Source organism: Acipenser ruthenus, chromosome 44 (assembly GCF_902713425.1).
Source record: "Acipenser ruthenus chromosome 44, fAciRut3.2 maternal haplotype, whole genome shotgun sequence".
NCBI classification, from domain to species: domain Eukaryota; kingdom Metazoa; phylum Chordata; class Actinopteri; order Acipenseriformes; family Acipenseridae; genus Acipenser; species Acipenser ruthenus.
In genome coordinates this window covers 4,021,272-4,037,705 of record NC_081232.1, presented here as the reverse complement: position 1 = coordinate 4,037,705, position 16,434 = coordinate 4,021,272, and the positions used below count along the sequence as shown (strand labels likewise).

The window sequence follows — 16,434 nt, the reverse complement described above, 5'->3', positions numbered from 1 at the left end:
TCCTCCAAAATTTCCTTTTGTCCTCCACACATTTCAATTGTAAAATGTAATGCCTGCAGCACTTGATATTCCCAGGTGGTCTCCCATCCAAGTACTAACCAAGCCCAGCATTGCTTAGCTTCTGAGATCAGACGAGACCAGGCTTATTCAAGGTGGTGTGGCCGCAGGTGATTGCATTTCTGCTTTCATGACTTTTATGTTTAGTGAGCTGGGGGTGATTCCTCCAAAATTTCCTTTTGTCCTCCACACATTTCAATTGTAAAATGTAATGCCTGCAGCACTTGATATTCCCAGGTGGTCTCCCATCCAAGTACTAACCAAGCCCAACATTGCTTAGCTTCTGAGATCAGACGAGATCAGGCTTATTCAAGGTGGTGTGGCCGCAGGCGATTGCATTTCTGCTTTCATGACTTTTATGTTTAGTGAGCTGGGGGTGATTCCTCCAAAATTTCCTTTTGTCCTCCACACATTTCAATTGTAAAATGTAATTACTAAAATGTAATGCCTGCAGCACTTGATATTCCCAGGTGGTCTCCCATCCAAGTACTAACCAAGCCCAACATTGCTTAGCTTCTGAGATCAGACGAGATCAGGCTTATTCAAGGTGGTGTGGCCGCAGGCGATTGCATTTCTGCTTTCATGACTTTTATGTTTAGTGAGCTGGGGGTGATTCCTCCAAAATTTCCTTTTGTCCTCCACACATTTCAATTGTAAAATGTAATGCCTGCAGCACTTGATATTCCCAGGTGGTCTCCCATCCAAGTACTAACCAAGCCCAACATTGCTTAGCTTCTGAGATCAGACGAGATCAGGCTTATTCAAGGTGGTGTGGCCGCAGGCGATTGCATTTCTGCTTTCATGACTTTTATGTTTAGTGAGCTGGGGGTGATTCCTCCAAAATTTCCTTTTGTCCTCCACACATTTCAATTGTAAAATGTAATGCCTGCAGCACTTGATATTCCCAGGTGGTCTCCCATCCAAGTACTAACCAAGCCCAACATTGCTTAGCTTCTGAGATCAGACGAGATCAGGCTTATACAAGGTGATGTGGCCGCAGGTGATTGCATTTCTGCTTTCATGACTTTTATGTTTAGTGAGCTGGGGGTGATTCCTCCAAAATTTCCTTTTGTCCTCCACACATTTCAATTGTAAAATGTAATTACAAAAATGTAATGCCTGCAGCACTTGATATTCCCAGGTGGTCTCCCATCCAAGTACTAACCAAGCCCAACATTGCTTAGCTTCTGAGATTAGACTTATTCAAGGTGGTGTGGCCGCAGGCGATTGCATTTCTGCTTTCATGACTTTTATGTTTAGTGAGCTGGGGGTGATTCCTCCAAAATTTCCTTTTGTCCTCCACACATTTCAATTGTAAATTGAAATGCCTGCAGTACTTGATATTCCCAGGTGGTCTCCCATCCAAGCCCAACATTGCTTAGCTTCTGAGATCAGACGAGATCAGGCTTATTCAAGGTGGTGTGGCCGCAGGCGATTGCATTTCTGCTTTCATGACCTTTATGTTTAGTGAGCTGGGGGTGATTCCTCCAAAATTTCCTTTTGTCCTCCACACATTTCAATTGTAAAATGTAATGCCTGCAGCACTTGATATTCCCAGGTGGTCTCCCATCCAAGTACTAACCAAGCCCAACATTGCTTAGCTTCTGATATCAGACGAGATCAGGCTTATTCAAGGTGGTGTGGCCGCAGGCGATTGCATTTCTGCTTTCATGACTTTTATGTTTAGTGAGCTGGGGGTGATTCCTCCAAAATTTCCTTTTGTCCTCCACACATTTCAATTGTAAAATGTAATGCCTGCAGCACTTGATATTCCCAGGTGGTCTCCCATCCAAGTCCAACATTGCTTAGCTTCTGAGATCAGACGAGATCAGGCTTATTCAAGGTGGTGTGGCAGCAGGCGATTGCAGATCTGCTTTCATGACTTTTATGTTTAGTGAGCTGGGGGTGATTCCGCCAAAATTTCCTTTTGACCTCCACACATTTCAATTGTAAAATGTAATTACAAAAATGTAATGCCTGCAGCACTTGATATTCCCAGGTGGTCTCCCATCCAAGTACTAACCAAGCCCAACATTGCTTAGCTTCTGAGATCAAACGAGATCAGGCGAGATCAGGTGAGATCAGGCTTATTCAAGGTGGTGTGGCCGCAGGCGATTGAATTTCTGCTTTCATGACTTTTATGTTTAGTGAGCTGGGGGTGATTCCTCCAAAATTTCCTTTTGTCCTCCACACATTGCAATTGTAGAATGTAATTACAAAAATGTAATGCCTGCAGCACTTGATATTCCCAGGTGGTCTCCCATCCAAGTACTAACCAAGCCCAACATTGCTTAGCTTCTGAGATCAGACGAGATCAGGCGAGATCAGGCTTATTCAAGGTGGTGTGGCCGCAGGTGATTGCTTTTCTGCTTTCATGACTTTTATGTTTAGTGAGCTGGGGGTGATTCCTCCAAAATTTCCTTTTGTCCTCCACACATTTCAATTGTAAAATGTAATTACAAAAATGTAATGCCTGCAGCACTTGATATTCCCAGGTGGTCTCCCATCCAAGTACTAACCAAGCCCAACAGTGCTTAGCTTCTGAGATCATACGAGATCAGGCTTATTCAAGGTGGTGTGGCCACAGGCGATTGCATTTCTGCTTTCTTGACTTTTATGTTTAGTGAGCTGGGGGTGATTCCTCCAAAATATCCTTTTGTCCTCCACACATTTCAATTGTAAAATGTATTTACAAAAATGTAATGCCTGCAGCACTTGATATTCCCAGGTGGTCTCCCATCCAAGTACTAACCAATCCCAACATTGTTTAGCTTCTGAGATCAGACGAGATCAGGCTTATTCAAGGTGGTGTGGCCGCAGGAGTTTGCATTTCTGCTTTCATGACTTTTATGTTTAGTGAGCTGGGGGTGATTCCTCCAAAATTTCCTTTTGTCCTCCACACATTTCAATTGTAAAATGTAATGCCTGCAGCACTTGATATTCCCAGGTGGTCTCCCATCCAAGTACTAACCAAGCCCAACATTGCTTAGCTTCTGAGATCAGACGAGATTAGGCTTATTCAAGGTGGTGTGGTAGCAGGCGATTGCATTTCTGCTTTCATGACTTTTATGTTTAGTGAGCTGGGGGTGATTCCTCCAAAATTTCCTTTTGTCCTCCACACATTTCAATTGTAAAATGTAATTGCAAAAATGTAATGCCTGCAGCACTTGATATTCCCAGGTGGTCTCCCATCCAAGTACTAAGCAAGCCCAACATCGCTTAGCTTCTGAGATCAGACGAGATCAGGCTTATTCAAGGTGGTGTGGCCGCAGGCGATTGCATTTCTGCTTTCATGACTTTTATGTTTAGTGAGCTGGGGGTGATTCCTCCAAAATTTCCTTTTGTCCTCTACACATTTCAATTGTAAAATGTAATTACAAAAATGTAATGCCTGCAGCACTTGATATTCCCAGGTGGTCTCCCATCCAAGTACTAAACAAGCCAAACTTTGCTTAGTTTCTGAGATCAGACGAGATCCGGCTTATTCAAGGTTGTGTGGATGCAGGCGATTGCATTACTGCTTTCATGACTTTTATGTTTAGTGAGCTGGGGGTGATACCTCCAAAATTTCCTTTTGTCCTCCACACATTTCAATTGTAAAATGTAATTACAAAAATGTAATGCCTGCAGCATTTGATATTTTCAGGTGGTCTCCCATCCAAGTACTAACCAAGCCCAACATTGCTTAGCTTCTGAGATCAGACTCATTCAAGGTGGTGTGGCCGCAGGCGATTGCATTACTGCTTTCATGACCTTTATGTTTAGTGAGCTGGGGGTGATTCCTCCAAAATTTCCTTTTGTCCTCCACATTTCAATTGTAAAATGTATTTACAAAAATGTAATGCCTGCAGCACTTGATATTCCCAGGTGGTCTCCCATCCAAGTACTAACCAAGCCCAACATTGCTTAGTTTCTGAGATCAGATGAGATCAGGCTTATTCAAGGTGGTGTGGCCCGCAGGCGATTGCATTTCTGCTTTCATGACTTTTATGTTTAGTGAGCTGGGGGTGATTCCTCCAAAACTTCCTTTTGTCCTCCACACATTTCAATTGTAAAATGTAATGCCTGCAGCACTTGATATTCCAAGCTGGTCTCCCATCCAAGTACTAACCAAGCCTAACATTGCGTAGCTTCTGATATCAGAAGAGATCAGGCTTATTCAAGGTGGTGTGGCCGCAGGCGATTGCATTTCTGCTTTCATGACTTTTATGTTTAGTGAGCTGGGGGTGATTCCTCCAAAATTTCCTTTTGTCCTCCACACATTTCAATTGTAAAATGTAATGCCTGCAGCACTTGATATTCCCAGGTGGTCTCCCATCCAAGTACTAACCAAACCCAACATTGCTTAGCTTCTGAGATCAGACGAGATCAGGCTTATTCAAGGTGGTGTGGCCGCAGGCAATTGCATTTCTGCTTTCATGACTTTTATGTTTAGTGAGCTGGGGGTGATTCCTATAAAACTTCCTTTTGTCCTCCACACATTTCAATTGTAAAATGTAATGCCTGCAGCACTTGATATTCCCAGGTGGTCTCCCATCCAAGTACTAACCAAGCCCAACATTGCTTAGCTTCTGAGATCAGACGAGATCAGGCTTATTCAAGGTGGTGTGGCCGCAGGCAATTGCATTTCTGCTTTCATGACTTTTATGTTTAGTGAGCTGGGGGTGATTCCTCCAAAATTTCCTTTTGTCCTCCACACATTTCAATTGTAAAATGTAATTACAAAAACGTAATGCCTGCAGCACTTGATATTCCCAGGTGGTCTCCCATCCAAGTACTAACCAAGCCCAACATTGCTTAGCTTCTCAGATCAGACGAGATCAGGCGAGAGCAGGCTTATTCAAGGTGGTGTGGCAACAGGCGATTGCATTTCTGCTTTCATGACTTTTATGTTTAGTGAGCTGGGGGTGATTCCTCCAAAATTTCCTTTTGTCCTCCACATATTTCAATTGTAAAATGTAATGCCTGCAGCACTTGATATTCCCAGGTGGTCTCCCATCCAAGTACTAACCAAGCCCAACATTGCTTAGCTTCTGAGATCAGACTTATACAAGGTGGTGTGGCCGCAGGCGATTGCATTTATGCTTTCATGACTTTTATGTTTAGTGAGCTGGGGTTGATCCTCCAAAATTTCCTTTTGTCCTCCACACATTTCAATTGTAAAATGTAATTACAAAAATGTAATGCCTGCAGCACTTGATATTCCCAGGTGGTCTCCCATCCAAGTACTAACCAAGCCCAACATTGCTTAGCTTCTGAGATCAGACGAGATCAGGCTTATTCAAGGTGGTGTGGCAACAGGCGGTTGCATTTCTGCTTTCATGACTTCTATGTTTAGTGAGCTGGGGGTGATTCCTCCAAAATTTCCTTTTGTCCTCCACACATTTCAATTGTAAAATGTAATTACAAAAATGTAATGCCTGCAGCACTTGATATTCCCAGGTGGTCTCCCATCAAGTACTAACCAAGCCCAACATTGTTTAGCATCTCAGATCAGACGAGATCAGGCGAGATCAGGCTTATTCAAGGTGGTGTGGCAGCAAGCGATTGCATTTCTGCTATCATGACTTTTATGTTTAGTGAGCTGGGGGTGATTCCTCCAAAATTTCCTTTTGTCCTCCACACATTTCAATTGTAAAATGTAATTGCAAAAATGTAATGCCTGCAGCACTTGATATTCCCAGGTGGTCTCCCATCCAAGTACTAAGCAAGCCCAACATCGCTTAGCTTCTGAGATCAGACGAGATCAGGCTTATTCAAGGTGGTGTGGCCGCAGGCGATTGCATTTCTGCTTTCATGACTTTTATGTTTAGTGAGCTGGGGGTGATTCCTCCAAAATTTCCTTTTGTCCTCTACACATTTCAATTGTAAAATGTAATTACAAAAATGTAATGCCTGCAGCACTTGATATTCCCAGGTGGTCTCCCATCCAAGTACTAAACAAGCCAAACTTTGCTTAGTTTCTGAGATCAGACGAGATCCGGCTTATTCAAGGTGGTGTGGATGCAGGCGATTGCATTACTGCTTTCATGACTTTTATGTTTAGTGAGCTGGGGGTGATTCCTCCAAAATTTCCTTTTGTCCTCCACACATTTCAATTGTAAAATGTAATTACAAAAATGTAATGCCTGCAGCATTTGATATTTTCAGGTGGTCTCCCATCCAAGTACTAACCAAGCCCAACATTGCTTAGCTTCTGAGATCAGACTCATTCAAGGTGGTGTGGCCGCAGGCGATTGCATTACTGCTTTCATGACCTTTATGTTTAGTGAGCTGGGGGTGATTCCTCCAAAATTTCCTTTTGTCCTCCACATTTCAATTGTAAAATGTAATGCCTGCAGCACTTGATATTCCAAGCTGGTCTCCCATCCAAGTACTAACCAAGCCTAACATTGCGTAGCTTCTGATATCAGAAGAGATCAGGCTTATTCAAGGTGGTGTGGCCGCAGGCGATTGCATTTCTGCTTTCATGACTTTTATGTTTAGTGAGCTGGGGGTGATTCCTCCAAAATTTCCTTTTGTCCTCCACACATTTCAATTGTAAAATGTAATTACAAAAATGTAATGCCTGCTGCACTTGATATTCCCAGGTGGTCTCCCATCCAAGTACTAACCAAGCCCAACATTGCTTAGCTTCTGAGATCAGACGAGATCAGGCTTATTCAAGGTGGTGTGGCCGCAGGCGATTGCATTTCTGCTTTCATGACTTTTATGTTTAGTGAGCTGGGGGTGATTCCTCCAAAATTTCCTTTTGTCCTCCACACATTTCAATTGTAAAATGTAATGCCTGCAGCACTTGATATTCCCAGGTGGTCTCCCATCCAAGTACTAACCAAGCCCAACATTGCTTAGCTTCTGAGATCAGACGAGATCAGGCTTATTCAAGGTGGTGTGGCCGCAGGCGATTGCATTTCTGCTTTCATGACTTTTATGTTTAGTGAGCTGGGGGTGATTCCTCCAAAATTTCCTTTTGTCCTCCACACATTTCAATTGTAAAATGTAATGCCTGCAGCACTTGATATTCCCAGGTGGTCTCCCATCCAAGTACTAACCAAGCCCAACATTGCTTAGCTTCAGAGAACAGACGAGATCAGGCTTATTCAAGGTGGTGTGGCCGCAGGCGATTGCATTTCTGCTTTCATGACTTTTATGTTTAGTGAGCTGGGGGTGATTCCTCCAAAATCTCCTTTTGTCCTCCACACATTTCAATTGTAAAATGTAATGCCTGCAGCACTTGATATTCCCAGGTGGTCTCCCATCCAAGTACTAACCAAGCCCAACATTGCTTAGCTTCTGAGATCAGATGAGATCAGGCTTATTCAAGGTGGTGTGGCCGCAGGCGATTGCATTTCTGCTTTCATGACTTTTATGTTTAGGGAGCTGGGGTGATTCCTCCAAAATTTCCTTTTGTCCTCCACACATTTCAATTGTAAAATGTAATGCCTGCAGCACTTGATATTCCCAGGTGGTCTCCCATCCAAGTACTAACCAAGCCCAACATTGCTTAGCTTCTGAGATCAGACGAGATCAGGCTTATTCAAGGTGGTGTGGCCGCAGGCGATTGCATTTCTGCTTTCATGACTTTTATGTTTAGTGAGCTGGGGGTGATTCCTCCAAAATTTCCTTTTGTCCTCCACACATTTCAATTGTAAAATGTAATACCTGCAGCACTTGATATTCCCAGGTGGTCTCCCATCCAAGTACTAACCAAGCCCAACATTGCTTAGCTTCTGAGATCAGGCTTATTCAAGGTGGTGTGGCCGCAGGCGATTGCATTTCTGCTTTCATGACTTTTATGTTTAGTGAGCTGGGGGTGATTCCTCCAAAATTTCCTTTTGTCCTCCACACATTTCAATTGTAAAATGTAATTACAAAAATGTAATGCCTGCAGCACTTGATATTCCCAGGTAGTCTCCCATCCAAGTACTAACCAAGCCCAACATTGCTTAGCTTCTGAGATCAGACGAGATCAGGCTTATTCAAGGTGGTGTGGCCGCAGGCGATTGCATTTCTGCTTTCATGACTTTTATGTTTAGTGAGCTGGGGGTGATTCCTCCAAAATTTCCTTTTGTCCTCCACACATTTCAATTGTAAAATGTAATGCCTGCAGCACTTGATATTCCCAGGTGGTCTCCCATCCAAGTACTAACCAAGCCCAACACTGCTTAGCTTCTGAGATCAGACGAGATCAGGCTTATTCAAGGTGGTGTGGCCGCAGGCGATTGCATTTCTGCTTTCATGACTTTTATGTTTAGTGAGCTGGGGGTGATTCCTCCAAAATTTCCTTTTGTCCTCCACACATTTCAATTGTAAAATGTAATGCCTGCAGCACTTGATATTCCCAGGTGGTCTCCCATCCAAGTACTAACCAAGCCCAACACTGCTTAGCTTCTGAGATCAGATGAGATCAGGCTTATTCAAGGTGGTGTGGCCGCAGGCGATTGCATTTCTGCTTTCATGACTTTTATGTTTAGTGAGCTGGGGGTGATTCCTCCAAAATTTCCTTTTGTCCTCCACACATTTCAATTGTAAAATGTAATGCCTGCAGCAGTTGATATTCCCAGGTGGTCTCCCATCCAAGTACTAACCAAGCCCAACATTGCTTAGCTTCTGAGATCAGACGAGATCAGGCTTATTCAAGGTGGTGTGGCCGCAGGCGATTGCATTTCTGCTTTCATGACTTTTATGTTAAGTGAGCTGGGGGTGATTCCTCCAAAATTTCCTTTTGTCCTCCACACATTTCAATTGTAAAATGTAATTACAAAAATGTAATGCCTGCAGCACTTGATATTCCCAGGTGGTCTCCCATCAAAGTACTAACCAAGCCCAACATTGCTTAGCTTCTGAGATCAGGCTTATTCAAGGTGGTGTGGCCGCAGGCGATTGCAGTTCTGCTTTCATGACTTTTATGTTTAGTGAGCTGGGGGTGATTCCTCCAAAATTTCCTTTTGTCCTCCACACATTTCAATTGTAAAATGTAATGCCTGCAGCACTTGAAATTCCCAGGTGGTCTCCCATCCAAGTACTAACCAAGCCCAACATTGCTTAGCTTCTGAGATCAGACGAGATCAGGCTTATTCAAGGTGGTGTGGCCGCAGGCGATTGCTTTTCTGCTTTCATGACTTTTATGTTTAGTGAGCTGGGGGTGATTCCTCCAAAATTTCCTTTTGTCCTCCACACATTTCAATTGTAAAATGTAATGCCTGCAGCAGTTGATATTCCCAGGTGGTCTCCCATCCAAGTACTAACCAAGCCCAACATTGCTTAGCTTCTGAGATGAGACGAGATCAGGCTTATTCAAGGTGGTGTGGCCGCAGGCAATTGCATTTCTGATTTCATGACTTTTATGTTTAGGGAGCTGGGGGTGATTCCTCCAAAATTTCCTTTTGTCCTCCACACATTTCAATTGTAAAATGTAATTACAAAAATGTAATGCCTGCAGCACTTGATATTCCCAGGTGGTCTCCCATCCAAGTACTAATCAAGCCCAACATTGCTTAGCTTCTGAGATCAGACGAGATCAGGCTTATTCAAGGTGGTGTGGCCGCAGGCGATTGCATTTCTGCTTTCATGACTTTTATGTTTAGTGAGCTGGGGGTGATTCCTCCAAAATTTCCTTTTGTCCTCCACACATTTCAATTGTAAAATGTAATTACAAAAATGTAATGCCTGCAGCACTTGATATTCCCAGGTGGTCTCCCATCCAAGTACTAACCAAGCCCAACATTGCTTAGCTTCTGAGATCAGGCGAGATCAGGCTTATTCAAGGTGGTGTGGCCGCAGGCGATTGCATTTCTGCTTTCATGACTTTTATGTTTAGTGAGCTGGGGGTGATCCCTCCAAAATTTCCTTTTGTCCTCCACACATTTCAATTGTAAAATGTAATTACAAAAATGTAATGCCTGCAGCACTTGATATTCCCAGGTGGTCTCCCATGCAAGTACTAACAAAGCCCAACATTGCTTAGCTTCTGAGATCAGACGAGATCAGGCTTATTCAAGGTGGTGTGGCCGCAGGCGATTGCTTTTCTGCTTTCATGACTTTTATGTTTAGTGAGCTGGGGGTGATTCCTCCAAAATTTCCTTTTGTCCTCCACACATTTCAATTGTAAAATGTAATTACAAAAATGTAATGCCTGCAGCACTTGATATTCCCAGGTGGTCTCCCATCCAAGTACTAAACAAGCCCAACATTGCTTAGCTTCTGAGATCAGACGAGATCAGGCTTATTCAAGGTGGTGTGGCCGCAGGCGATTGCTTTTCTGCTTTCATGACTTTTATGTTTAGTGAGCTGGGGGTGAGTCCTCCAAAATTTCCTTTTGTCCTCCACACATTTCAATTGTAAAATGTAATTACAGAAATGTAATGCCTGCAGCACTTGATATTCCCAGGTGGTCTCCCATCCAAGTACTAACCAAGCCCAACACTGCTTAGCTTCTGAGATCAGACGAGATCAGGCTTATTCAAGGTGGTGTGGCCGCAGGCGATTGCATTTCTGCTTTCATGACTTTTATGTTTAGTGAGCTGGGGGTGATTCCTCCAAAATTTCCTTTTGTCCTCCACACATTTCAATTGTAAAATGTAATGCCTGCAGCACTTGATATTCCCAGGTGGTCTCCCATCCAAGTACTAACCAAGCCCAACACTGCTTAGCTTCTGAGATCAGATGAGATCAGGCTTATTCAAGGTGGTGTGGCCGCAGGCGATTGCATTTCTGCTTTCATGACTTTTATGTTTAGTGAGCTGGGGGTGATTCCTCCAAAATTTCCTTTTGTCCTCCACACATTTCAATTGTAAAATGTAATGCCTGCAGCAGTTGATATTCCCAGGTGGTCTCCCATCCAAGTACTAACCAAGCCCAACATTGCTTAGCTTCTGAGATCAGACGAGATCAGGCTTATTCAAGGTGGTGTGGCCGCAGGCGATTGCATTTCTGCTTTCATGACTTTTATGTTAAGTGAGCTGGGGGTGATTCCTCCAAAATTTCCTTTTGTCCTCCACACATTTCAATTGTAAAATGTAATTACAAAAATGTAATGCCTGCAGCACTTGATATTCCCAGGTGGTCTCCCATCAAAGTACTAACCAAGCCCAACATTGCTTAGCTTCTGAGATCAGGCTTATTCAAGGTGGTGTGGCCGCAGGCGATTGCAGTTCTGCTTTCATGACTTTTATGTTTAGTGAGCTGGGGGTGATTCCTCCAAAATTTCCTTTTGTCCTCCACACATTTCAATTGTAAAATGTAATGCCTGCAGCACTTGAAATTCCCAGGTGGTCTCCCATCCAAGTACTAACCAAGCCCAACATTGCTTAGCTTCTGAGATCAGACGAGATCAGGCTTATTCAAGGTGGTGTGGCCGCAGGCGATTGCTTTTCTGCTTTCATGACTTTTATGTTTAGTGAGCTGGGGGTGATTCCTCCAAAATTTCCTTTTGTCCCACACATTTCAATTGTAAAATGTAATGCCTGCAGCAGTTGATATTCCCAGGTGGTCTCCCATCCAAGTACTAACCAAGCCCAACATTGCTTAGCTTCTGAGATGAGACGAGATCAGGCTTATTCAAGGTGGTGTGGCCGCAGGCAATTGCATTTCTGATTTCATGACTTTTATGTTTAGTGAGCTGGGGGTGATTCCTCCAAAATTTCCTTTTGTCCTCCACACATTTCAATTGTAAAATGTAATTACAAAAATGTAATGCCTGCAGCACTTGATATTCCCAGGTGGTCTCCCATCCAAGTACTAATCAAGCCCAACATTGCTTAGCTTCTGAGATCAGACGAGATCAGGCTTATTCAAGGTGGTGTGGCCGCAGGCGATTGCATTTCTGCTTTCATGACTTTTATGTTTAGTGAGCTGGGGGTGATTCCTCCAAAATTTCCTTTTGTCCTCCACACATTTCAATTGTAAAATGTAATTACAAAAATGTAATGCCTGCAGCACTTGATATTCCCAGGTGGTCTCCCATCCAAGTACTAACCAAGCCCAACATTGCTTAGCTTCTGAGATCAGTAGAGATCAGGCTTATTCAAGGTGGTGTGGCCGCAGGCGATTGCATTTCTGCTTTCATGACTTTTATGTTTAGTGAGCTGGGGGTGATCCCTCCAAAATTTCCTTTTGTCCTCCACACATTTCAATTGTAAAATGTAATTACAAAAATGTAATGCCTGCAGCACTTGATATTCCCAGGTGGTCTCCCATGCAAGTACTAACAAAGCCCAACATTGCTTAGCTTCTGAGATCAGACGAGATCAGGCTTATTCAAGGTGGTGTGGCCGCAGGCGATTGCTTTTCTGCTTTCATGACTTTTATGTTTAGTGAGCTGGGGGTGATTCCTCCAAAATTTCCTTTTGTCCTCCACACATTTCAATTGTAAAATGTAATTACAAAAATGTAATGCCTGCAGCACTTGATATTCCCAGGTGGTCTCCCATCCAAGTACTAACCAAGCCCAACATTGCTTAGCTTCTGAGATCAGACGAGATCAGGCTTATTCAAGGTGGTGTGGCCGCAGGCGATTGCTTTTTTGCTTTCATGACTTTTATGTTTAGTGAGCTGGGGGTGAGTCCTCCAAAATTTCCTTTTGTCCTCCACACATTTCAATTGTAAAATGTAATTACAGAAATGTAATGCCTGCAGCACTTGATATTCCCAGGTGGTCTCCCATCCAAGTACTAACCAAGCCCAACACTGCTTAGCTTCTGAGATCAGGCGAGATCAGGCTTATTCAAGGTGGTGTGGCCGCAGGCGATTGCATTTCTGCTTTCATGACTTTTATGTTTAGTGAGCTGGGGGTGATTCCTCCAAAATTTCCTTTTGTCCTCCACACATTTCAATTGTAAAATGTAATGCCTGCAGCACTTGATATTCCCAGGTGGTCTCCCATCCAAGTACTAACCAAGCCCAACATTGCTTAGCTTCTGAGATCAGGCTAATTCAAGGTGGTGTGGCCGCAGGCGATTGCATTGCTGCTTTCATGACTTTTATGTTTAGGGAGCTGGGGGTGATTCCTCCAAAATTTCCTTTTGTCCTCCACACATTTCAATTGTAAAATGTAATTACAAAAATGTAATGCCTGCAGCACTTGATATTCCCAGGTGGTCTCCCATCCAAGTACTAACCAAGCCCAACATTGCTTAGCTTCTGAGATCAGACGAGATCAGGCTTATTCAAGGTGGTGTGGCCGCAGGAGATTGCATTTCTGCTTTCATGACTTTTATGTTTAGTGAGCTGGGGGTGATTCCTCCAAAATTTCCTTTTGTCCTCCACACATTTCAATTGTAAAATGTAATTACAAAAATGTAATGCCTGCAGCACTTGATATTCCCAGGTGGTCTCCCATCCAAGTACTAACCAAGCCCAACATTGCTTAGCTTCTGAGATCAGACGAGATCAGGCTTATTCAAGGTAGTGTGGCCGCAGGCAATTGCATTTCTGCTTTCATGACTTTTATGTTTAGTGAGCTGGGGGTGATTCCTCCAAAATTTCCTTTTGTCCTCCACACATTTCAATTGTAAAATGTAATTACAAAAATGTAATGCCTGCAGCACTTGATATTCCCAGGTGGTCTCCCATCCAAGTACTAACCAAGCCCAACATTGCTTAGCTTCTGAGATCAGGCTTATTCAAGGTGGTGTGGCTGCAGGCGATTGCATTGCTGCTTTCATGACTTTAATGTTTAGGGAGCTGGGGGTGATTCCTCCAAAATTTCCTTTTGTCCTCCACACATTTCAATTGCAAAATGTAATTACAAATATGTAATGCCTGCAGCACTTGATATTCCCAGGTGGTCTCCCATCCAAGTACTAACCAAGCCCAACATTGCTAAGCTTCTGAGATCAGACGAGATCAGGCTTATTCAAGGTGGTGTGGCCGCCGGCGATTGCATTTCTGCTTTCATGACTTTTATGTTTAGTGAGCTGGGGGTGATTCCTCCAAAATTTCCTTTTGTCCTCCACACATTTCAATTGTAAAATGTAATGCCTGCAGCACTTGATATTCCCAGGTGGTCTCCCATCCAAGTACTAACCAAGCCCAACATTGCTTAGCTTCTGAGATCAGACGAGATCAGGCTTATTCAAGGTGGTGTGGCCGCAGGCAATTGCATTTCTGCTTTCATGACTTTTATGTTTAGGGAGCTGGGGGTGATTCCTCCAAAATTTCCTTTTGTCCACACGTTTCAATTGTAAAATGTAATGCCTGCAGCACTTGATATTCCCAGGTGGTCTCCCATCCAAGTACTAACCAAGACCAACATTGTTTAGCTTCTGAGATCAGACTTATTCAAGGTGGTGTGGCCGCAGGCGATTGCATTTCTGCTTTCATGACTTTTATGTTTAGTGAGCTGGGGGTGATTCCTCCAAAATTTCCTTTTGTCCACACATTTCAATTGTAAAATGTAATGCCTGCAGCACTTGATATTCCCAATTGGTCTCCCATCCAAGTACTAACCAAGCCCAACATTGCTTAGCTTCTGAGATCAGACGAGATCAGGTTTATTCAAGGTGGTGTGGCCGCAGGCGATTGCATTTCTGCTTTCATGACTTTTATGTTTAGTGAGATGGGGGTGATTCCTCCAAAATTTCCTTTTGTCCACACATTTCAATTGTAAAATGTAATTACAAAAATATAATGCCTGCAGCAGTTGATATTCCCAGGTGGTCTCCCATCCAAGTACTAACCAAGCCCAACATAGCTTAGCTTCTGAGATCAGACGAGAGCAGGCTTATTCAAGGTGGTGTGGCCGCAGGCGTTTGCATTTCTGCTTTCATGACTGTTATGTTTAGTGAGCTGGGGGTGATTCCTCCTAAATTTCCTTTTGTCCACACATTTCAATTGTAAAATGTAATTACAAAAATATAATGCCTGCAGCAGTTGATATTCCCAGGTGGTCTCCCATCCAAGTACTAACCAAGCCCAACATTGCTTAGCTTCGGAGATCAGGCTTATTCAAGGTGGTATGGCCGCAGACGATTGCATTTCTGCTTTCATGACTTTTATGTTTAGTGAGCTGGGGGTGATTCCTCCAAAATTTCCTTTTGTCCTCCACACATTTCAATTGTAAAATGTAATGCCTGCAGCACTTGATATTCCCAGGTGGTCTCCCATCCAAGTACTAACCAAGCCACACATTGCTTAGCTTCTGAGATCAGACGACATCAGGCTTATTCAAGGTGGTGTGGTCGCAAGCAATTGCGTTTCTGCTTTCATGACTTTTATGTTTAGTGAGCTGGGGGTGATTCCTCCAAAATTTCCTTTTGTCCTCCACACATTTCAATTGTAAAATGTAATGCCTGCAGCACTTGATATTCCCAGGTGGTCTCCCATCCAAGTACTAACCAAGCCCAACATTGCTTAGCTTCTGAGATCAGACGAGATCAGGCGAGATCAGGCTTATTCAAGGTGGTATGGCCGCAGGCGATTGCATTTCTGCTTTTCATGACTTTAATGTTTAGTGAGCTGGGGGTGATTCCTCCAAAATTTCCTTTTGTCCTCCACACATTTCAATTGTAAAATGTAATGCCTGCAGCACTTGATATTCCCAGGTGGTCTCCCATCCAAGTACTAACCAAGCCACACATTGCTTAGCTTCTGAGATCAGACGACATCAGGCTTATTCAAGGTGGTGTGGTCGCAAGCAATTGCGTTTCTGCTTTCATGACTTTTATGTTTAGTGAGCTGGGGGTGATTCCTCCAAAATTTCCTTTTGTCCTCCACACATTTCAATTGTAAAATGTAATGCCTGCAGCACTTGATATTCCCAGGTGGTCTCCCATCCAAGTACTAACCAAGCCCAACATTGCTTAGCTTCTGAGATCAGACTTATTCAAGGAGGTGTGGCCGCAGGCGATTGCGTTTCTGCTTTCATGACTTTTATGTTTAGTGAGCTGGGGGTGATTCCTCCAAAATTTCCTTTTGTCCTCCACACATTTCAATTGTAAAATGTAATGCCTGCAGCACTTGATATTCCCAGGTGGTCTCCCATCCAAGTACTAACCAAGCCCAACATTGCTTAGCTTCTGAGATCAGACTTATTCAAGGAGGTGTGGCCGCAGGCGATTGCATTTCTGCTTTCATGACTTTTATGTTTAGTGAGCTGGGGGTGATTCCTCCAAAATTTCCTTTTGTCCTCCACACATTTCAATTGTAAAATGTAATTACAAAAATATAATGCCTGCAGCACTTGATATTCCCAGATGGTCTCCCATCCAAGTACTAACCAAGCCCAACATTGCTTAGCTTCTGAGATCAGGCTTATTCAAGGTGGTGTGGCCGCATGCGATTGCATTTCTGCTTTCATGACTTTTATGTTTAGTGAGCTGGGGGTGATTCCTCCAAAATTTCCTTTTGTCCTCCACACATTTCAATTGTAAAATGTAA

General features: G+C 43.4%; 38 non-coding genes and 32 pseudogenes across 38 annotated transcripts; all 70 read right to left on the bottom strand.

Annotated features, from left to right (window-relative positions):
- Window positions 1-50: 50 nt before the first annotated feature.
- Window positions 51-169, bottom strand: LOC131712952 (5S ribosomal RNA). Its single transcript, XR_009314840.1, has one exon. It is a non-coding gene; the product is annotated as a 5S ribosomal RNA (ribosomal RNA).
- Window positions 170-269: 100 nt separating this feature from the next.
- Window positions 270-388, bottom strand: LOC131716942 (5S ribosomal RNA). Its single transcript, XR_009315827.1, has one exon. It is a non-coding gene; the product is annotated as a 5S ribosomal RNA (ribosomal RNA).
- A 114-nt stretch (window positions 389-502) lies between these two features.
- Window positions 503-621, bottom strand: LOC131716941 (5S ribosomal RNA). The gene has a single exon (XR_009315826.1). It is a non-coding gene; the product is annotated as a 5S ribosomal RNA (ribosomal RNA).
- Window positions 622-721: 100 nt separating this feature from the next.
- Window positions 722-840, bottom strand: LOC131716940 (5S ribosomal RNA). The gene has a single exon (XR_009315825.1). It is a non-coding gene; the product is annotated as a 5S ribosomal RNA (ribosomal RNA).
- A 100-nt stretch (window positions 841-940) lies between these two features.
- On the bottom strand, window positions 941-1,059 carry LOC131713001 (5S ribosomal RNA). The gene has a single exon (XR_009314888.1). It is a non-coding gene; the product is annotated as a 5S ribosomal RNA (ribosomal RNA).
- Window positions 1,060-1,173: 114 nt separating this feature from the next.
- On the bottom strand, window positions 1,174-1,282 carry LOC131716413 (5S ribosomal RNA; annotated as a pseudogene).
- A 308-nt stretch (window positions 1,283-1,590) lies between these two features.
- LOC131711990 (5S ribosomal RNA) lies at window positions 1,591-1,709 on the bottom strand. The gene has a single exon (XR_009313879.1). It is a non-coding gene; the product is annotated as a 5S ribosomal RNA (ribosomal RNA).
- Window positions 1,710-2,031: 322 nt separating this feature from the next.
- On the bottom strand, window positions 2,032-2,170 carry LOC131714030 (5S ribosomal RNA; annotated as a pseudogene).
- A 114-nt stretch (window positions 2,171-2,284) lies between these two features.
- LOC131713905 (5S ribosomal RNA) lies at window positions 2,285-2,413 on the bottom strand (annotated as a pseudogene).
- A 114-nt stretch (window positions 2,414-2,527) lies between these two features.
- On the bottom strand, window positions 2,528-2,646 carry LOC131713147 (5S ribosomal RNA). The gene has a single exon (XR_009315032.1). It is a non-coding gene; the product is annotated as a 5S ribosomal RNA (ribosomal RNA).
- A 114-nt stretch (window positions 2,647-2,760) lies between these two features.
- Window positions 2,761-2,879, bottom strand: LOC131713862 (5S ribosomal RNA; annotated as a pseudogene).
- A 100-nt stretch (window positions 2,880-2,979) lies between these two features.
- On the bottom strand, window positions 2,980-3,098 carry LOC131714119 (5S ribosomal RNA; annotated as a pseudogene).
- Window positions 3,099-3,212: 114 nt separating this feature from the next.
- LOC131710770 (5S ribosomal RNA) lies at window positions 3,213-3,331 on the bottom strand. Its single transcript, XR_009312652.1, has one exon. It is a non-coding gene; the product is annotated as a 5S ribosomal RNA (ribosomal RNA).
- Window positions 3,332-3,445: 114 nt separating this feature from the next.
- Window positions 3,446-3,564, bottom strand: LOC131714112 (5S ribosomal RNA; annotated as a pseudogene).
- A 114-nt stretch (window positions 3,565-3,678) lies between these two features.
- On the bottom strand, window positions 3,679-3,787 carry LOC131716533 (5S ribosomal RNA; annotated as a pseudogene).
- A 112-nt stretch (window positions 3,788-3,899) lies between these two features.
- LOC131712384 (5S ribosomal RNA) lies at window positions 3,900-4,019 on the bottom strand. Its single transcript, XR_009314277.1, has one exon. It is a non-coding gene; the product is annotated as a 5S ribosomal RNA (ribosomal RNA).
- Window positions 4,020-4,119: 100 nt separating this feature from the next.
- LOC131716133 (5S ribosomal RNA) lies at window positions 4,120-4,238 on the bottom strand (annotated as a pseudogene).
- A 100-nt stretch (window positions 4,239-4,338) lies between these two features.
- Window positions 4,339-4,457, bottom strand: LOC131711213 (5S ribosomal RNA). The gene has a single exon (XR_009313096.1). It is a non-coding gene; the product is annotated as a 5S ribosomal RNA (ribosomal RNA).
- Window positions 4,458-4,557: 100 nt separating this feature from the next.
- Window positions 4,558-4,676, bottom strand: LOC131716939 (5S ribosomal RNA). The gene has a single exon (XR_009315824.1). It is a non-coding gene; the product is annotated as a 5S ribosomal RNA (ribosomal RNA).
- A 114-nt stretch (window positions 4,677-4,790) lies between these two features.
- LOC131715993 (5S ribosomal RNA) lies at window positions 4,791-4,919 on the bottom strand (annotated as a pseudogene).
- A 100-nt stretch (window positions 4,920-5,019) lies between these two features.
- On the bottom strand, window positions 5,020-5,128 carry LOC131716026 (5S ribosomal RNA; annotated as a pseudogene).
- Window positions 5,129-5,241: 113 nt separating this feature from the next.
- On the bottom strand, window positions 5,242-5,360 carry LOC131712297 (5S ribosomal RNA). Its single transcript, XR_009314190.1, has one exon. It is a non-coding gene; the product is annotated as a 5S ribosomal RNA (ribosomal RNA).
- Window positions 5,361-5,716: 356 nt separating this feature from the next.
- Window positions 5,717-5,835, bottom strand: LOC131710768 (5S ribosomal RNA). The gene has a single exon (XR_009312650.1). It is a non-coding gene; the product is annotated as a 5S ribosomal RNA (ribosomal RNA).
- A 114-nt stretch (window positions 5,836-5,949) lies between these two features.
- On the bottom strand, window positions 5,950-6,068 carry LOC131714375 (5S ribosomal RNA; annotated as a pseudogene).
- Window positions 6,069-6,182: 114 nt separating this feature from the next.
- On the bottom strand, window positions 6,183-6,291 carry LOC131716531 (5S ribosomal RNA; annotated as a pseudogene).
- A 98-nt stretch (window positions 6,292-6,389) lies between these two features.
- LOC131716131 (5S ribosomal RNA) lies at window positions 6,390-6,508 on the bottom strand (annotated as a pseudogene).
- A 114-nt stretch (window positions 6,509-6,622) lies between these two features.
- LOC131711934 (5S ribosomal RNA) lies at window positions 6,623-6,741 on the bottom strand. The gene has a single exon (XR_009313823.1). It is a non-coding gene; the product is annotated as a 5S ribosomal RNA (ribosomal RNA).
- A 100-nt stretch (window positions 6,742-6,841) lies between these two features.
- Window positions 6,842-6,960, bottom strand: LOC131716938 (5S ribosomal RNA). Its single transcript, XR_009315823.1, has one exon. It is a non-coding gene; the product is annotated as a 5S ribosomal RNA (ribosomal RNA).
- Window positions 6,961-7,060: 100 nt separating this feature from the next.
- On the bottom strand, window positions 7,061-7,179 carry LOC131713037 (5S ribosomal RNA). The gene has a single exon (XR_009314924.1). It is a non-coding gene; the product is annotated as a 5S ribosomal RNA (ribosomal RNA).
- Window positions 7,180-7,279: 100 nt separating this feature from the next.
- On the bottom strand, window positions 7,280-7,398 carry LOC131717686 (5S ribosomal RNA). Its single transcript, XR_009316576.1, has one exon. It is a non-coding gene; the product is annotated as a 5S ribosomal RNA (ribosomal RNA).
- Window positions 7,399-7,497: 99 nt separating this feature from the next.
- Window positions 7,498-7,616, bottom strand: LOC131716937 (5S ribosomal RNA). The gene has a single exon (XR_009315822.1). It is a non-coding gene; the product is annotated as a 5S ribosomal RNA (ribosomal RNA).
- Window positions 7,617-7,716: 100 nt separating this feature from the next.
- LOC131715504 (5S ribosomal RNA) lies at window positions 7,717-7,825 on the bottom strand (annotated as a pseudogene).
- Window positions 7,826-7,939: 114 nt separating this feature from the next.
- On the bottom strand, window positions 7,940-8,058 carry LOC131711073 (5S ribosomal RNA). Its single transcript, XR_009312955.1, has one exon. It is a non-coding gene; the product is annotated as a 5S ribosomal RNA (ribosomal RNA).
- Window positions 8,059-8,158: 100 nt separating this feature from the next.
- On the bottom strand, window positions 8,159-8,277 carry LOC131710049 (5S ribosomal RNA). Its single transcript, XR_009311917.1, has one exon. It is a non-coding gene; the product is annotated as a 5S ribosomal RNA (ribosomal RNA).
- A 100-nt stretch (window positions 8,278-8,377) lies between these two features.
- LOC131720623 (5S ribosomal RNA) lies at window positions 8,378-8,496 on the bottom strand. Its single transcript, XR_009319520.1, has one exon. It is a non-coding gene; the product is annotated as a 5S ribosomal RNA (ribosomal RNA).
- Window positions 8,497-8,596: 100 nt separating this feature from the next.
- Window positions 8,597-8,715, bottom strand: LOC131712989 (5S ribosomal RNA). Its single transcript, XR_009314876.1, has one exon. It is a non-coding gene; the product is annotated as a 5S ribosomal RNA (ribosomal RNA).
- A 114-nt stretch (window positions 8,716-8,829) lies between these two features.
- LOC131715329 (5S ribosomal RNA) lies at window positions 8,830-8,938 on the bottom strand (annotated as a pseudogene).
- A 100-nt stretch (window positions 8,939-9,038) lies between these two features.
- Window positions 9,039-9,157, bottom strand: LOC131720642 (5S ribosomal RNA). The gene has a single exon (XR_009319539.1). It is a non-coding gene; the product is annotated as a 5S ribosomal RNA (ribosomal RNA).
- Window positions 9,158-9,257: 100 nt separating this feature from the next.
- LOC131714339 (5S ribosomal RNA) lies at window positions 9,258-9,376 on the bottom strand (annotated as a pseudogene).
- Window positions 9,377-9,490: 114 nt separating this feature from the next.
- On the bottom strand, window positions 9,491-9,609 carry LOC131716955 (5S ribosomal RNA). The gene has a single exon (XR_009315840.1). It is a non-coding gene; the product is annotated as a 5S ribosomal RNA (ribosomal RNA).
- Window positions 9,610-9,723: 114 nt separating this feature from the next.
- LOC131711599 (5S ribosomal RNA) lies at window positions 9,724-9,842 on the bottom strand. The gene has a single exon (XR_009313485.1). It is a non-coding gene; the product is annotated as a 5S ribosomal RNA (ribosomal RNA).
- Window positions 9,843-9,956: 114 nt separating this feature from the next.
- LOC131713506 (5S ribosomal RNA) lies at window positions 9,957-10,075 on the bottom strand (annotated as a pseudogene).
- A 114-nt stretch (window positions 10,076-10,189) lies between these two features.
- LOC131720763 (5S ribosomal RNA) lies at window positions 10,190-10,308 on the bottom strand. Its single transcript, XR_009319660.1, has one exon. It is a non-coding gene; the product is annotated as a 5S ribosomal RNA (ribosomal RNA).
- A 114-nt stretch (window positions 10,309-10,422) lies between these two features.
- LOC131710048 (5S ribosomal RNA) lies at window positions 10,423-10,541 on the bottom strand. Its single transcript, XR_009311916.1, has one exon. It is a non-coding gene; the product is annotated as a 5S ribosomal RNA (ribosomal RNA).
- A 100-nt stretch (window positions 10,542-10,641) lies between these two features.
- On the bottom strand, window positions 10,642-10,760 carry LOC131720622 (5S ribosomal RNA). The gene has a single exon (XR_009319519.1). It is a non-coding gene; the product is annotated as a 5S ribosomal RNA (ribosomal RNA).
- A 100-nt stretch (window positions 10,761-10,860) lies between these two features.
- On the bottom strand, window positions 10,861-10,979 carry LOC131712988 (5S ribosomal RNA). Its single transcript, XR_009314875.1, has one exon. It is a non-coding gene; the product is annotated as a 5S ribosomal RNA (ribosomal RNA).
- Window positions 10,980-11,093: 114 nt separating this feature from the next.
- On the bottom strand, window positions 11,094-11,202 carry LOC131715328 (5S ribosomal RNA; annotated as a pseudogene).
- Window positions 11,203-11,302: 100 nt separating this feature from the next.
- LOC131720641 (5S ribosomal RNA) lies at window positions 11,303-11,421 on the bottom strand. Its single transcript, XR_009319538.1, has one exon. It is a non-coding gene; the product is annotated as a 5S ribosomal RNA (ribosomal RNA).
- Window positions 11,422-11,519: 98 nt separating this feature from the next.
- Window positions 11,520-11,638, bottom strand: LOC131714338 (5S ribosomal RNA; annotated as a pseudogene).
- A 114-nt stretch (window positions 11,639-11,752) lies between these two features.
- Window positions 11,753-11,871, bottom strand: LOC131716944 (5S ribosomal RNA). The gene has a single exon (XR_009315829.1). It is a non-coding gene; the product is annotated as a 5S ribosomal RNA (ribosomal RNA).
- A 114-nt stretch (window positions 11,872-11,985) lies between these two features.
- Window positions 11,986-12,104, bottom strand: LOC131712517 (5S ribosomal RNA). Its single transcript, XR_009314408.1, has one exon. It is a non-coding gene; the product is annotated as a 5S ribosomal RNA (ribosomal RNA).
- A 114-nt stretch (window positions 12,105-12,218) lies between these two features.
- LOC131713504 (5S ribosomal RNA) lies at window positions 12,219-12,337 on the bottom strand (annotated as a pseudogene).
- Window positions 12,338-12,451: 114 nt separating this feature from the next.
- LOC131716936 (5S ribosomal RNA) lies at window positions 12,452-12,570 on the bottom strand. The gene has a single exon (XR_009315821.1). It is a non-coding gene; the product is annotated as a 5S ribosomal RNA (ribosomal RNA).
- A 114-nt stretch (window positions 12,571-12,684) lies between these two features.
- Window positions 12,685-12,803, bottom strand: LOC131712525 (5S ribosomal RNA). The gene has a single exon (XR_009314416.1). It is a non-coding gene; the product is annotated as a 5S ribosomal RNA (ribosomal RNA).
- A 100-nt stretch (window positions 12,804-12,903) lies between these two features.
- Window positions 12,904-13,012, bottom strand: LOC131715487 (5S ribosomal RNA; annotated as a pseudogene).
- A 114-nt stretch (window positions 13,013-13,126) lies between these two features.
- Window positions 13,127-13,245, bottom strand: LOC131710686 (5S ribosomal RNA). The gene has a single exon (XR_009312568.1). It is a non-coding gene; the product is annotated as a 5S ribosomal RNA (ribosomal RNA).
- A 114-nt stretch (window positions 13,246-13,359) lies between these two features.
- On the bottom strand, window positions 13,360-13,478 carry LOC131710720 (5S ribosomal RNA). Its single transcript, XR_009312602.1, has one exon. It is a non-coding gene; the product is annotated as a 5S ribosomal RNA (ribosomal RNA).
- A 114-nt stretch (window positions 13,479-13,592) lies between these two features.
- On the bottom strand, window positions 13,593-13,701 carry LOC131715283 (5S ribosomal RNA; annotated as a pseudogene).
- A 114-nt stretch (window positions 13,702-13,815) lies between these two features.
- On the bottom strand, window positions 13,816-13,934 carry LOC131713514 (5S ribosomal RNA; annotated as a pseudogene).
- Window positions 13,935-14,034: 100 nt separating this feature from the next.
- Window positions 14,035-14,153, bottom strand: LOC131716935 (5S ribosomal RNA). Its single transcript, XR_009315820.1, has one exon. It is a non-coding gene; the product is annotated as a 5S ribosomal RNA (ribosomal RNA).
- A 97-nt stretch (window positions 14,154-14,250) lies between these two features.
- LOC131716429 (5S ribosomal RNA) lies at window positions 14,251-14,359 on the bottom strand (annotated as a pseudogene).
- A 97-nt stretch (window positions 14,360-14,456) lies between these two features.
- Window positions 14,457-14,575, bottom strand: LOC131709976 (5S ribosomal RNA). The gene has a single exon (XR_009311840.1). It is a non-coding gene; the product is annotated as a 5S ribosomal RNA (ribosomal RNA).
- Window positions 14,576-14,686: 111 nt separating this feature from the next.
- Window positions 14,687-14,805, bottom strand: LOC131714372 (5S ribosomal RNA; annotated as a pseudogene).
- A 111-nt stretch (window positions 14,806-14,916) lies between these two features.
- LOC131716455 (5S ribosomal RNA) lies at window positions 14,917-15,025 on the bottom strand (annotated as a pseudogene).
- A 100-nt stretch (window positions 15,026-15,125) lies between these two features.
- Window positions 15,126-15,244, bottom strand: LOC131715962 (5S ribosomal RNA; annotated as a pseudogene).
- A 100-nt stretch (window positions 15,245-15,344) lies between these two features.
- LOC131712435 (5S ribosomal RNA) lies at window positions 15,345-15,473 on the bottom strand (annotated as a pseudogene).
- Window positions 15,474-15,574: 101 nt separating this feature from the next.
- LOC131715961 (5S ribosomal RNA) lies at window positions 15,575-15,693 on the bottom strand (annotated as a pseudogene).
- Window positions 15,694-15,793: 100 nt separating this feature from the next.
- On the bottom strand, window positions 15,794-15,902 carry LOC131716009 (5S ribosomal RNA; annotated as a pseudogene).
- Window positions 15,903-16,002: 100 nt separating this feature from the next.
- LOC131716007 (5S ribosomal RNA) lies at window positions 16,003-16,111 on the bottom strand (annotated as a pseudogene).
- Window positions 16,112-16,225: 114 nt separating this feature from the next.
- On the bottom strand, window positions 16,226-16,334 carry LOC131716056 (5S ribosomal RNA; annotated as a pseudogene).
- Between the last annotated feature and the right edge of the window lie 100 nt (window positions 16,335-16,434).